The sequence below is a fragment of the Dasypus novemcinctus genome, chromosome 3 (assembly GCF_030445035.2).
Source record: "Dasypus novemcinctus isolate mDasNov1 chromosome 3, mDasNov1.1.hap2, whole genome shotgun sequence".
Classification (NCBI taxonomy): Eukaryota; Metazoa; Chordata; class Mammalia; order Cingulata; family Dasypodidae; genus Dasypus; species Dasypus novemcinctus.
The window spans coordinates 42,586,292-42,602,091 of NC_080675.1; the positions used below are offsets into that span (position 1 = coordinate 42,586,292).

The 15,800-nt window shown below is 42.7% G+C and overlaps 1 protein-coding gene and 1 pseudogene across 7 annotated transcripts in view; one reads left to right on the forward strand and one right to left on the reverse strand.

The window, feature by feature from the left end:
* TMEM229B (transmembrane protein 229B) overlaps window positions 1-15,800 on the forward strand; it is a 43,388-nt gene that overhangs the window by 5,455 nt on the left and 22,133 nt on the right. The window lies entirely within an intron of this gene.
* LOC111760195 (large ribosomal subunit protein uL6 pseudogene) lies at window positions 3,185-3,751 on the reverse strand (annotated as a pseudogene).

Genomic DNA, 15,800 nt, shown 5'->3' on the forward strand with positions numbered 1-15,800 from the left:
TCCCTCTATTGAATATTTACTATATATGCCAAGCATTGGGCTAAGCACTTTACATATTATATTAGTCAGCCAAAGGGGCGCTGATGCAAAGTACCAGAAATCTGTTGGCTTTTATAATGGGTATTTATTTAGGGTAAAAGCTTACAGTTACAAGGCCCTGAAGAGTCCAGCTCAAGGTACCATAAGAGGTACTTCCTCACCCAAAGTCTGTTGCCACGTTTTGAAGTATATGGTCGGTGATTGTCTGTGAGGGTTCAGCCCTCCTTTTTCCTCTTAAGGCTCTGTGATCCCAGCTTCTTCTCATCTCAGCTGTAGGCTGGCATAGGGCTTGTCTCTCTTCCTCTGGGGCTCGTTTCTTTCTGGGCTCAGCTGCCCTGGTCTCTTCACCAGGTCAGCTGTGAACATCAGGCGAATGGTTCAACTCTCTTCCCAGGGCCTCTGCTGTGTCTATGGAGTTGTCTTTCTTCCTCTGTGTCTCTTCTCTGTGTATCTACTTCTGTGTGTCTCCTTGATTCAGTGTCCATTTATAAAGCCCATGAAGGGAGCAGGGACTCAAACTGAGTAACATTCTACTGATGTGGTTAAATCAAAGCCCTAACCTTAACATAATCTAATCAAAGATGTCTCAGCCGAGTCTAATACAATCAAAGGTGTAATACGCCCAGAGGAACAGACTAGTTTACAAACATAATATCTCTTTTTGGCACTCATAAATAATATCAAACTGCCACATGTATGTTCTCTTTTTCTCATAGCAGTGCGAGAGCTACTATTAATTATCCCTATTTTAGACAGTTGGGAAAACTGAGGCTCTGAAAGATAAAGCAATTGCACATGTCACGCAGCTAGTGTCAAACTGGAGTTTGGACTGAAATCTGTCTGATACTGTTGTGTGTTAATTGGATCTGGTGATGGAACAAGTGGTAAAATGGGAGGGGGTAAAATGGAGGTAGTGTTACAGTTAAGATGTGAGAAGGAGAGCTGATGTGGATTAAAGACTACCAGTTAAAAGGCGATGGAAGTACAAAGTCTTACTTGAAAAACAGCAGTTTGATGAATGTTCTGGAAGGTGAGAGAAGTCTCTATACTTCTGCACAATTTCCCAGGAAAATAGACCTGGGAGTTACTATAAGAACAAGCTTTCTGCTTGGCCTAGGAATGTATCTCATTAACCCCATGTCATTTTGATGCCTAACTATTCCTCTCACTTAACAGGCTCTTTGGGCAGCATTTTTCTTTGTCACCCTATTGGTCTTTAGTCAGAGCAGCTTATCTTTGCAGATTACTGACTTCAGTACTCATCCTCCAACCCCTCTCCTAATTTCTGGTTCTTTCCCTGCTTGTCTTTAGAGTCCAGCTGTGGTGAGCTGATTATAACTTTGGGGTCCCAGGTAAATTCTGCCCTGTATAGCAAGCATTACACTATCCTGTTCTTTTGAGAAAATATTTGTGGCAACTGATTACTCTATTCAGAACTGACTAACTAGTTTCACTGAGATGATTCCCATGTCTTTCATCCTCATTTGTTCCAGGCCAGTTAACTCTAACCTCTTCTACCATTTTGAGGTATTTGTGGAGGAGGAATGAGGGTTGATGTGGTGGCTTGGGAGCGATTAGCTGACCCCTCATTGAGAGTTAGCATGATGCTATATAATCGAGTAAAGAAACAAAGAGCAAGGAAACTTGGGTTCTTGTCTGAGGTGATTGACTGCGCAAATAACCTAAGTTCTTTGACCTTCAGTTTCCTTATCTGTAAAATGTTGGGAGAGATATTCTCTAACATCTCTTCCAGGACTAGTGTTGGATGATTCTGAGATATGTCCTTTCTCAGGGAATGATTCAATTGCTCTAGAACTCTAGGAAGTCAGAGCTGGGAGAACAGTGATGGTGTTGAAGGAGAAAGAAGCCTAGTTGTAATTTCAGGCGTAAAATCTGAGCTGGAATTAGTCCCTTCTTGTGAAGGAGTACTGGGCCAGGCCATTCCTCCTTGTCTGTGTAAATGGGGCAGTTGGGAGGTACAGCTATTCACTCTTGTCCTCCCTGTTGTATAAGCTGTAAGAAGCATCTCTTGTATCTTTTCTTAGAATTTAAACTTCAACCTACCTCTCTCCCCCAATTCTCTGACCGTCCCTGATGGAAGAGCCCCTAAGTGAAGACAGCAGTGAAAGTGTGCATTTGGTGTATGTTTCACATTCTGCACTTGGATTTGGCAAACTCCAGGGCCTGGTTCAGCTTAAGATCCCCACCACGTCTCCAAGGCCTGATTTGACTGATACCTTCTGGGTGAGTTGTTGTCAATGAGAACATGCCTCCTCCTTGCCACCCTAATATCTGAAAGAGAATGGCCAAACCGTAAGTTCAGCCTAGGAGTTCAGGGCAGTCACACCATCTTTTCTGGTTGCAGAATTGGGCCGTCTTGATTTCCCTTTGCACAAAGCCATTTGTTCAGGGACTCTTGGGTTCTTCAATTCATAGGTACATCTATTTTCATTGTGTCATATTCAAAGTTGAGGAGCAAATGATCCCACCAACGAATACTCAGATCTTTTCTGTTCCTGCCTGTCGTAGTTAGCTAGGGCTACCATAACAAAATACCACAAACTGCATGGCTTAAAACAACAGATGTTTATTGTCTCACAGTTTTGGAGGCCAGAAACCCAAAATCAGTGGGCTAGGAGGGTCATATTTCCTCTGAAGCATATATGGTCCTGGCTGTGGCTTGCCAGCCATCAGAGTCATAACTCAATGCCTGTCTCTGTCACATGGCCATCTTCCCACTGATCTGTCTCCTAATGACTATCCAAATTTCCTTTCCTTCTAAGGACAGCAGTCATACTGGATTAGGACCCACCCTAATTCGGTTTGGCCTTATTTTAACTAATAGTGTCTTAAAGATCCTATTTCCAAATAGGATTACAGTCATGGGAGCAGGGGTTAGGCCTTGACTATATCTTTTTTGGGAGCACAATTCAAACCATAACACTGTCTTACATTTTTCTTATGGATCCTCATTGCCCTGTACCAGTTATTTCCAGTGATGGATACCATACCACTAAGAGATAATTTTGGGTAGTACTGGGACAGACATTTTTTTTCCCCCAACAGATGACTTTTATTGCATCTTGAAAATATCACAGATAGGTCTGGCATCTTGTTGTTTCCATAGCTGGACAACTCTTAGATCTTATTCGTCACTCTGCTGAGCTGTTTCTTTTTCAGAGGCATTACCATCCAAAACTTTTCAGATATCCTTGTTTTTAACTGCTGTGGCTTGCCGAATCAAAGCAGCTGTATTTGACACAAGTTCAATGTCATTTCCTTCAAGAATTAACTCATCCTTCTGGGCTTGAGATACTGAACAAGCAATGTCTGGCCTCATCTGAACCCTGAGGATATATTTTTCACCCAAGAAATTTCAGATTTCAACCAGAAACCCATTCTCCTGAACAATGACATTGATTGGGAAGTGAGCCGACACAGACCTCATCTTGTAACGGAAGCCCAGAGAGACCCCCTTGATCGTGTTCTGTACACAACTACAGATAGTGTGAACCATAGCCAGTTCCTTTCTAGTTCCCCTCCATTTGTCAACCTGAAGCTTCTTCTTTTTCTTTCCAAGGAGTTCTGAAGTCCCTCCACAGGGTTCTCTGGGGCCCTTCACAATAACAGTGCATCTCTTTAGTGTAGTGTCAACATTTTCTGGATTGTCGACAGCGTGATTGCTGAGAATGGTTGGCAAAGAGAGCGACATTTCATTCTAATAGCTATGTTTCTAATGAGTGTAAAGAAACATGACTCATTGGGATGTACTTATAAAGCAATCTAATTTTGTCTTCTACTGTCCCTTTATGTTTATTTGGCGGGACTAGTTCTCCCACCATGGGATGAAAAGTCAGTTATGCCTTGTAATGTTTCTGGTCATTCTTAGGCAATAGGCGGTCCTGTGGTCATGTTCAGTTGCAAGCATGGTCTCGATTTAGTACTTACAACATCTACCCTTTGTGACTGGATTGGAGGGACAGAGAAGTGCTCCCTTGGCCAGGACCATCATCCGCCAACTACTTCCTGGGGCTGGCAGGTATTTACTGCCGATTCTCTTTTGTGAGCATGTTCAGGGGTTTCTCAGAATTTTCAGAGACACCCCCTCCCGCCAGTTGCTGGGATCTCTCACTTCCAGGCATCTTAAAAAGAGCACAAGAACAAATTATTTTCTATTTTAGGTCCCTGCCTGGGGCTCCTTCCTCAGCCCCTAAAATCCAGTGAATCACCTCCAGCTTTTTTTGGCTAAGGTCCTGCAGGCCATCCAGGTGTCCCCTTGGACAAGACCCCTCTGACCTCACACCAGCCCTCCGTTACATGTGGCCCACATGCAAACAATCACACGTCTATGTCCCAGTGCATCCTGGGATTGCAGGCCTACCCCAGTTCAGCCGTCTCCCCTTGCATCCTCTGACAGCAGATGGCCCTCTGGCTCTCCTCCTTGGTTATCTCAGGTGGCGGTCAGAGGCAGGAGACACAAACATCAAGTTTCCTGAGTGGTCTTCAGCTTCTTTCACCAGCTTAATCTTACCCTGTACGGGTAGGATGAGATCACTGCACACCAAAGCTCCCCCAAGATTCTTCTGCAAAGATTGCCCTCCAATCTCTGGCCATTCTGACCTGTTTATACCCTCAGTGTGAGGGAGGGATTCTTGTCTCTCTCTTTTGAATATGTATATTCTTCTCTGGTGCCATGCTTGGGAGTATCATGCCTATTGTATCTTGGTGCCTACATTAAGACTTGATTTAACATCTTGTTATATGTATGTCATCAAAACCATACTTGTCACAATAAGTCCATGATTTCATGGATATTGCTTAGGACAAGGCTCCAGGACATACTTAACTTAAAAAAGGGCTTAAATAAAAAGGTTAATAATAGCAACTAACACTTTTTGAGTATTTAAGGTGCCAGGGCCTGTTTTCAGTGCAGTGAAAATGCTCTCTCAATCCTCACCTGGTCTCTCAGGAGGGACGTACTTGTATTATCTGTTTTACACATGAATTTACTGAGAAGAGAGAAGTTAAGCCTCTCGTCTTAGGTCACACAGTTGACATCAGAACTGGGATTGGAATGGAAGGAATCTGACTCCAGAGTCTGCATGTGTAAACCACTATACTTTGTGGCTTCCCAAAAGGATAGTGGGCAGCATGATGGTGGGATGCAAATGATTGGGAAATGCAGCCTTTGGGGAGAGAATCCTGTACTTCCCTCTGGCATTCACCCTCTACAAGATTACCATTACCTGTTTTTCCAGACTTATCGCTCTTCTCTACCACTCCCCTACAACTCCTCTGTGCCCCTTACCAGAGCCTAATGGACCCACAGACTAACCTACCCTGCCAGCTCCATGCCTCATGGCCTTCCTCTGCCAGCAACCCGAATCATAGTCCTTTTTAAAGTCAGCTCATCTTTTCCGCAAAGGTCTACTTGACCTGCTTCTGCTTCTGCTGGGATTTTTCAGCTCCTCTCTTAATTTCATCCCAAAGTTGGCAATTATTATATGCTTTTCTGCAAAGAGCCTTGCAAAGAGGCTTTGCAAAGGCCGTTAAGAAATGCAGATTCTGGGAAACGGACTTTGGCCCAGTGGTTAGGGCGTCTGTCTACCACATGGGAGGTCCGCGGTTCAAATCCCAGGCCTCCTTGACCCGTGTGGAGCTGGCCATGTGCAGCGCTGATGCGCGCAAGGAGTGCCGTGCCACGCAAGGGTGTCCCCCGCGTGGGGAAGCCCCACGCGCAAGGAGTGCGCCCGTGAGGAAAGCCGCCCAGCGTGAAAAGAGAGAGCAGCCTGCCCAGGAATGGCGCCGCCCACACTTCCCGAGCCGCTGACGACAACAGAAGTGGACAAAGAAACAAGACACAGCAAATAAACACCAAGAACAGACAACCAGGGGAGGGGGGGAAATTAAATAAATAAATAAATCTTTAAAAAAAAAAAAAAAAAAAAAAGAAATGCAGATTCTGATTATTCTGCCTACTAATTGTCTTTTGCTAATATATGCAAGGCCCTTGACTTCTCTGAACCTTGGCTTCGTGATCTTTAAAGCATAGATGTGGACTGCATCACAGCATTTTCACTCTTCTATGGTTTTATGTTTATTTTATTGCCCTTACCAAATTATAAGCTCCTGAAGGTTGGAACTTTGTCTTGTATATCTTAGTATATCTCATGACTCTTTGTGTAAGGTTTTATATACAGAAGGTATTTAATAGTTTTAATTGGTAGGTCTTTAGAAATCACCTTGTTCTGGGTGATCACTGGTGGTAGCTTTGCATTTTTTCTCTTTTCAGCATAAGTTTATAACAAAAATTTGTGATCCAATCTACTACCTTTTCCCTTTACAGATCTAGTATAATGGTATTAAAGCCCATAATACCTTATCTGCAATTTTGAAGTCCAAACCGCTCTAAAAACTGAAAGCTTTTCTTGAACTCATAGGATGGCAAAGCCTGACCTCAACTAATATGAAGCCACTGATGGTCTAGTTCTGTCACTGTGTGTGAGTGTCCGTAGATTTCAATGCAGAAATGTTAACGTGCTTCCCCTGACCCTGCTGTGGATATTATGTAATTGGTGATATGTGCTCTGCATTACCTTGTTAAAATCGAATGTCTCAATTCTAGGGGTTTTGGATAAGGGATTGTGGTACTGCATTGTGCTTCTCAGCCGAGGTGCCATTGGCACTGGGGGTGGGACAGATCTTTTTTATATGGGACTGTTCTAACCTCATACCTCCCTGATTACTACCCACTAAATGCCATTGTAACAACCAAACTCTCTCCCCTTATTTCCAGATGTCCCCCAAAAGAGGAATTTTATCCTCTTTTGAAATTAGAATTAGACCTTGTGTGTCCTGTTTACCAATAAAACTGCACAGCTCAGCAGTAGTCTTTTGGAAATTCTGCCCAGGGGGTGCTCAGTGTGGGAATTTGCCTGGCCTGGGGCAGGAATTTAGGGTGAGGCTATTGAGGTACTCCTATTAGTGCAAAACTTCAAGGGCACCAAAAAACTCAGTAATCAAGATAAATCTTTTTTTTAAGAGAAATTTTAGGTTAACAGAAAAATCATGCAGAAAGTACAGAGTTCCTATATACTATCCCCTATCCCCGGTTTCCCCTATTATTAAAACCTTGCATTAGTAAGGTACTTTTGTTACAATGGATGAAAGAATATTATTATAACTGTATTATTAACTATGGTCCATGGTTTACATTAAAGCTCACTGTATGTTGTACAGCCCTATAATGTTTTTTTTTAAAAAAAATTTTTATTCTAGTAACATATATACAACCTAAATTTTCCCTATTAAGCCCAATATTTAGCCTTCCAATCAATAAATATGTAATGTCCTTCCATATATTTAGGTTTTCTTTAATTTCTTTCAGCAATGTTTTGTAGTTTTCCTTGTACAAGTCCCTGAGATCCTTGATTACATTTATTCCTAAATATTTTCTTCTCTCGGTTGCTATTGTAAATGGGTTTTTTCCCTCGATTTCCTTTTCAGATTGTTTATTACTAGTGTATAGAACACCACTGGTTTCAGATTGTTCATTACTAGTGTATAGAACACCACTGGTTTCAGATTGTTCATTACTAGTGTATAGAACACCACTGGTTTTCGCACCTTAATCTTGCACCCTCCATTTTGCTGAATTCCTTTATCAGCTCTGGTAGGTTTGTTGTGGATTTTTTTTCAGGATTCTTTATGTGTGGGATTATGCCATCTGCAAATAGGAGAAATTTTACTTCTTCCTCATCTATTTGGATGCCTTTTATTTCTTTTTCTTGACTATTTGCCCTGGCTAGAGCTTCTGATATAATGTTGAATAATGGGGGCAACAGTGGGTATCCTTGTCTTGTTCTTGATCTTACAGGGAAAGCTTTTAGTCTTTCACCATTGAGTGATGTTAGCTGTGGGTTTTTCATATGTGCCCCTTTTCATGTTGAGAATGTTTCCTTCTATTCCTAGTTTTCTGAGTGTTTTTATCGAGATGGGGTACTGGTTGCGTCAACTGAGATGATCATGTGTTTTTTTTCTCTTCATTCTGTTAATGTGGTGTATTACATTAATGGATTTTATTATGTTCAACAACTCTGTATTCCTGGGTTAAATCCCACTTGATCTTGATCATGATTGTAATTCTTTTAATGTACTGTTGGATTAGGTTTAAGAGTATTTTATTACACTATATTCATATGAGATATTAGTCAGTCTTTCAGGCTGCCCCCATAGATTGGCACCTAAATAACCATCACCTCAGTATGCACATAGGGGTTACTCTGCTCCTTTGGCAACAGGGCCAGAGACCCAAAATGGGACTGCAGCCTGGCTCCACACTATGCAGGAGAGATAATAATAATATCTCTCAAGATAAATATTTTAGTGCAGTATTTTAAAACATCAAAATTAATGCAAACACATCCATGTGGAACGAAATATCAAAGTTTTAAATAAATGCAAAATCTAACCCTACACTTGCACGACTGCTTCACTGGCCTCAGCTGAATTCAGACTCTAGTTTCAATACAGCTACCATCTGCAGTCATAATGTACAGATTTGATTCTTTTAAATGTTGCATTTCAATATTATTGATCTTAGTTATACTGTTTTTTGGCGGCCTCTTAAATTTTGTGCCTGGTGTGAGTGCCTCGTTGGTCTCACCCAAGTCCTAGCCCTGTCTGGTTCATAGACTAATTCCTGTATGACTCCTGAACTAAGAAGGCTTTTCCTTTTCCCGTGGCCTTTGCTCAGGGCTAAAGGTAACTTCCAGGCATTTGTGTTTCAGCGTAACATGGGTGGGAAGTCAGCTCCTGCAGAGAGACTTGTAAATTTGTTCCTGGAGGTTTTTCTTTATCTGGATGTTTCTTTGGAACCCAAATGAGCCTTTTTCCTCTACTTTCACTTGGGAAGTGATGCAGCTACTAGTTGGAGAATCAACTTGCTCATTAATTCCTGCAGTTGCTTTTACTTGGCTTTCAATATTTGCTTTTTAGATTTAAAATATATATAAACTCTCACAGAAAAACATGGGAACAACACAGAAATGGGCAATGGTGAAAATCTAAAATGCTCTGTTATGTTTTATTTATTTTTGAATTGCATCATTTTTTAAAAAGATTTATTTTATTCTTCCACCCCCCACCCCCCACCCCAGCCCCTGTTGTTTGCGATGCTGTCTGCTCCCTGTGTCTATTTGTTGTATGTTCGTCTTCTTTTTTAAGGAGGCCCTGGGAACCAAACCCAGGACCTCCTCCCATGTAGGAGAGAGGCTCCCAGTCACTTGAGCCAGCTCCACTCCCTGCTTGTGTTTCCTTGTTGCGCCTCTTCATTGCATCATCTCAATGCGTCAGCTCACTGTGCCAGCCTGTTGCATCAGCTCACTGTCTTGCATGTCTTCCCATGTGGTAGGTGGGCGCCCAACTACCTGAGCCACATCTGCTTCCCTGTATCATTTTTTGATGAGGAAACAAAGGAAATTCAGAGTTGTGTGAGTTGGTAGAAGAGCCAGACTAAGAATGGCAAAGCCCTGTGTTTCTCTACCTTCCATTAGTGCCCTGTAATCTCTTCCTTTGTTCCCAGGCCCCCAGTCCCCAAGAGTCCTCAGAATGTAGACACATGAATCAGTTAGCTCTCCCTTCTTGATTGAAGGGCACATCTCTCTCTCTCTTTTACCCTTTGTCCCTGTTTGGCATTGATGGTCATGCCTGTAGGAATTTAGGTTGCCTCCCCCCCATCATCAAATAAACAGCACCTTTCAAAGTCTGAACCATAAGTATTTCTGGCTCTGCCTTTTTATCCTATTGGAGGTCCACTGGGATCATTTCTCTAGCTCCATTCCTGTCCAAAATTCCTCTTGATATAGCATTTTCCATAAATATACTTTAGCATCCTCTTGCATAATGTTTACTCATCTTCTTATGCATTAAGAAAGATATTCCCCAGATCAAACCTGTCACCTATTTCTTTGATTTCTCTAAATATTTCTTTGCTTCCAAATATTGAAACATTTATCATTTCCCTGGCCCTCCAGATGACTTGTAGTCTTTTACCTATTGTAATTATGCTGGAAACTGCTGAGATATAGTATAATTTGAACTAATCAGGAAAATAAAATTTCCCAAAGGTGCCCAATTAGATAGTGTTCTTAAGCCCTGTAGGCTAACCACATTGTTTGTGAACCCATCATTCAGAAACTTCATGTTGGTATCATGAATATACTTGGTATATCACGGAATATGCTTGGTGGGATTGATTGATTGATTCTGCTTACCCTCCCATCCCTGCTCAGCATTGCAGTTTCCCTTGCTTCTAGGGGCACACCATCTGGAATGCTGCATCTCCTGTGCCCCTCTTTTATTTAACAAATATTTGTCATGCTTCCTAATTACCCTAAATAAAATCCATAGATGATATAACCTACCTATGCATAAAATTTTAAAAAATCAATATAATACCTTAACTGTAATATAAAAGAGAAATAAAGGGAAAGTTAGTTATAATATATTAGCATATATTTTAATATGTAAATGCTTGGGCAAGACCACACAGAAGACAGAAGGAAGCAGTCAGATGCCTGGACCTGTACATAGAATCACTGAGAATATAACAACCACAAATACCTACAGATCCAGGTGTGTTGTGTGGGTGACTCAAATGCCAGGAGAGGTGTTGCTGGGGTTGACATGATTTTCCAAAATGATGAACAGCTCTTGATAAAGTTCCAAAGAACAAAAAGTACAATATCCCCTCGATTTATAATCTGATGGCATTCCTGGGAAAACTGAGTATACAAGAAAACCATGCAAAAATCTTCTTTGTTTGTTTCAGAAAGGGAGTTAGGTTTGTTAAAAGAAGAAAGGTCATCAGCATAATTACAGCTGCTGTTTTTTTGAAGGAGAAATTGCTCAAGCAGGGAGATCTCAAACTGGGAGAACTGGAGTGACAGTCCCAGTAGCCATCTGGTCCCAGCTGCTTATAAAGGCATTTAGGGAATTTCCAAGTGAGGGATTGCAATGACTACCTAACATTAAAGTTTCTTATTACAAAGTGGGGAGCAGATTTAAACTGATAAGTACGGTACTTTTGTCCATTCTGATGAGCTCTCTCTACTGGACTGAAACTGGCTTATCACCAACCAGGTGCTGCCTACCTGCAATTCTGTAGGGTGATTTCCATTGTACCAGTGTCTGAGAGAGACCTTTCAGGTCAATAAACGGGTCCCTCCCAGCAATACCCAAACAGGGGGCTATTTTATTTTACTTAGGTTACAGAGGCAGATAATAGAAATGGGCTTTACCCTTCAGTGAATGTCCAAAGGCATTCTAAAGGCACGTGGGAGAGTTCTTTCTGTTACCGGATGGGTTCTGGGCTTCTAGGTTCTTGGTTTATGTCACATAAAAGAATTTAAGGACAAAGCCATAGGGTAGGCAAGGGAGTAAAGGGTATATTAAGAAACAAGGAAATGGGAGAAGTACACAGCCAGAGGCATGAACTGTGGACATGCTGCCGAATGAGAGGCATGTGGCACCCCAGAGCAAGCCTTTAAAAGTCTTTCCTCCTCCCCCTTCATAATGTTGGGAGAGGGGCCACAACTGTTTTTTGTTCTGATTGGTTGCCCTACATGTCAGTCCTCAAGGGGGCCAATGGTGAGGCCTTTTGAGAGTTATCTGGGGCTTTCCCTTGACCCTGAATGGGATTCTCGGTCCAAATGAGATTCTCATGGGCAGGGTCTCACGCTCATGTGGTCTGTCAGCCATGTTGTCTCCCTGGCCTCAGCCGCCTTCCCCCTTTCACTATACTAGCCTGCCTCATTTAGTGGGCTCTTGTGAGTATTGCAAGACCTGGAACATTGCAGGCCCCCACCCATTAAATGCCACTCCCCCACCACCAATGTGCTGACAGCTCTCCCACCCCCCGGGAGTGGCCCTGTCGAGAACTGCTGGTCTGGAAGAAGGGACCAGAACCAGCAACCAGCACACCTGTGTTCTAGCCTGACCCACAGGACTGGGTATTTGTGTGATCTTAGGTAGGTTACGTGTAACCTCATCACTCTGTCAAAGGGATTAAAATGGCCCACATGTCCTACCTGCCTTCAGGATTGTGGTTCTCTGTGCTCCCCTCCTATGACCTTGGGACAACCCAGGGTGTCTGTGTGTGCTCTGCAGCATATGTCCCATATACAAGTCCTCTCTTGCTGTGGTTTTTTTCTTTGCATTTAAACATCCTTAGATCTCTCTTACCTTTAAAAAAGAAAAGAGGCAGGAGGAAAGACACCCCCTCATCTCTACTTCTCCTCCAACAGCTCTTCTTTCCTTCACAAGCCAATTTTTCAAGAGTCATCTGTGCACATGGTCTCTGTTAATTCCCATTGCAGGCATTCTCCATTCTTACCTGGCCACCAGTGACCACTATGCTGCTAGCTGTTTTTAATCCCTGCCTGACTTGCCTGAGTTGGCCATGGCCTCTGATGCTCTCCTGCCTCTACTTCCCCAACAGCCTTCTTTCCTGGGTTCCTCCTGCCTCCCTGGTGCTTCCTCAGGCTCCGTCACAGCACTGCAACCTCTGCCAGCCCCCGCAAATTCTACCCAGCATTCTCCTCTGCAGTGCTCCAGCTGGGTCCCAAACATGTTTCTAGCGAGAGCGGGCAGTTCCTGTGTGTCCTACAGACACCTCAGACTTAGAGCATCTGGAATGCAGGTTTGTGCCTCACTCTTTTCAGGGAGTGACCAACGTGGCCTAATTCAGAAGTGTGGTAGGCGGGCACCCAGCTGCTTGAGTCACATCCACCTCCCAATTTTATAGATTTTGACAAAATGTATTGTGTCCTGTATCCATCACTGTAAAATGTCATGCAGAACAATTCCAATGTCCACAAAATGCCCCATGTTACACCTATTCTTCCCTCTCCCTCCCCTCAGAAGCTCTGGTGACCACTGCCTTTATATCAATGTTACAAGTTCTTCCATTGCTAGAATAATAATACGTCTACTTTAGTCCATAGTTGCATTCCCTACTTATGTTTGTTCACTCCTCAGTCTTGAGGATTTTGGGATGGTGATGCTCACTCTGCTTCCGACTGAGAGGGGGCTTAGATCCCATGGGGCAGATGGAGAGAACTGTCTTGCTTGGCAGTTGTAGATTCTCTCTGTTTTTTGGGGATTGTTGGTGTCTATCATCATCCTTTTGTTAGTTGTCCTGAGTGAGTCTAGTGAACTGGAGAGTAGGTGTTGACTGCAACTCTGCTGAGATTCAGAGCTCAACCAGCATATGAACAGCCAGAAGATTTAAGTCTCTGGGGCATATATTTAATGGGTATAGTGCTAATTATGGGTTCAAATAAATGAACAGAATAACAGAAATAAACGGAAGAACCATGTGTAGTAAAATTATAAATGAGGAGATGGTTATCATATATTACATGATAAGGTCTGCTGACAGGGTGCTGATTTCCTGGGGTTGTCTGCCCTGCCTATAGTGTCCAGATGTCTCTAGAGCCTTCAGGAGGACCCCTTTTGGAGGCAGTGTTTCCAAGTGATGTCCATTCTGCTTCCAATTGAGAGGGGACTTAGATCCCATGGGACAAACAGATGAAACTGGACAGTGACATTTTTGAAGAATACATCCTCTCTTCCCTCCTTTAAAAAAAAGTGGTATGTTCTTCCTTTTGGATTTGTTTTATTTTGCTCACCCCTGTCCTTTGGCTCATGAGTTATGCATTCCTGGCAGGGATATACTTGAGTGATGGCGCGTCCTTTTCAGTATATCACATCAAGACACTTAATGTTCCCCTGCCCCTGATGTGTGATGGTTAGTCATCCAGTCAAGTTGTTCTCCAATTTCTTCACTGTATATTTACTGTTCTTTCCCATGCTACTAATAAGCAATCTGTGGGGAGATGGTTTAAGACCACATAAATATCCTACTTATCAAAATTTCCCTCTAGATTCACTAGCTAGCCCCTCTGGATTTGCAAGTGTTTCTGGATCCCAGCCTAACTGGTGGGAATTCAGAGCTCTCCAGGACCAGATAGCCCATTTTGGGGGGCATCCTCCCTATGGGAGGGCTTGGTTGGGTTGGGTCCTGCCCTGTTGAGTAACCACGTTTCCACAGGCTATTTGCCTCTCCCCACTCCCACCAGGAACAGAAGCTCATTTGTCATTCACCCACCTAACATAGGAATGTTATTGCAAAAGCTGCTTAACTTGATCTGGGCACAATGGAATATAAAAGGAAGTTTAGAGCCCTGTATGTGTCTTTAAGAGTTTACGATCAAGTTGGAGAAACAAGACCTGGACTCACTGATCGGTAAAGGGAATACAAGTTATCAATATGGTGCTACCACAGGACAGCTCGACATCCTCCGGTCCTGGAGGATTAGGTGCCTTAAGAAGTTGGGGAGGAGGGATTGTGGCGGGTTAGTTAGGATGCAGAGGCACTTCATCAGCAATGGTAATCTTTGAGGGGCATTGAAAGATAGACAAATGTGGGAAACAGAAAGGAGAGGTAAGGGCATGCCGATGTGATGTGGATGTGTGATGTGAGCAGAAAACAGAGGTGTGGGCTGATTGGGGGACAGTGAGTTATGGACCAGCCTGTATAGTTCAGGAGACAGGATCTACCTCCTTTTGTTTTGCAAAGTGGTTCATTCAACAAAATTTTATTGAGCTTCTCCCTTGTACCAGGCATTTTAAAAAATAACTTCTAATTCTGGAAGTAATACATGTCCACTATAGGAAGTTTTTAAAAAACGGAAGTATGTAAAAGAAATATATAAAGAAAAGTTTAATAAGGTCATTTACTCTTTCATGCAGAGATAGCCATTGTTAAACATGGTGTATTTCCTTCATTTCTAAGATCTTTACCCTTTTTTTTTTGGATAACAACCTTTTTCTGTTTCATGGATTCAGTAGCCCATCCTATCCTTCAGAAGATATTTATTCATACTTTTAAAAACATCTCATTCTGTTGACTCTATTAATTTTGTTTTCTAGCTAGAACTTCTGTTTTAAAATTTGGTGCCTCTTTCATGGTATTGGTTTTCCACAAATGTTTGGTGTGTCTTGGTTGATTGCTCCTCTCTTTGTATTTTGATGTTCTTCAGTCACCTCTCTGTGAATACTAATTCTGTGTACCTGAACCAGCTACCGCTGATTGTGGACGGAATGGGGATGTACCTGTTGGGGAATGTCTGGAGCTGGTCTGTGTGTCTGTCACCAGCTACCTGGGCCTCTCCACCCCAGTGTCCGTGCAGGCCCACTGCTTGGCACAGCATGGGTGGAGAGATGGGGAGGGGCCAACCTGCGTGGTGGCTCTAAATCTAAAAACCAACCACTCAGGCCTCAGATCTGCTGGCTACAAATTTGGAACCCGCCAGAGCTGTTCCTCTGATAGCATAGAATCCCCAGCCACACAGCTTGAGTTCAATCCTAGCCTTCACACTAATATACACTGTAACTTTGGGGAAGCTATGTAACCTCTTTGGGTCTTATTTATAAAGTAGGGATTATTCTCAATGGATTATTGTGAGGGTTAAATGAGATAATATATGCCAAAGTACTTAGAACAGTGTCCGGCATGTAATATGTGCTGTATGAGTGTCATCTGGTAGTAGTAGTATTTTATGATTTATTAGTTTTTGGTTGTGGCTTCATCAGTTTATTCCCATCTGCCTTCTGTCTTCAGGGAGTCCATATTATTGCTAGACCACTAATGGCATGTCTTCTTGTTTTTTTGGTACTGTAATGGATTTGTTCTTATT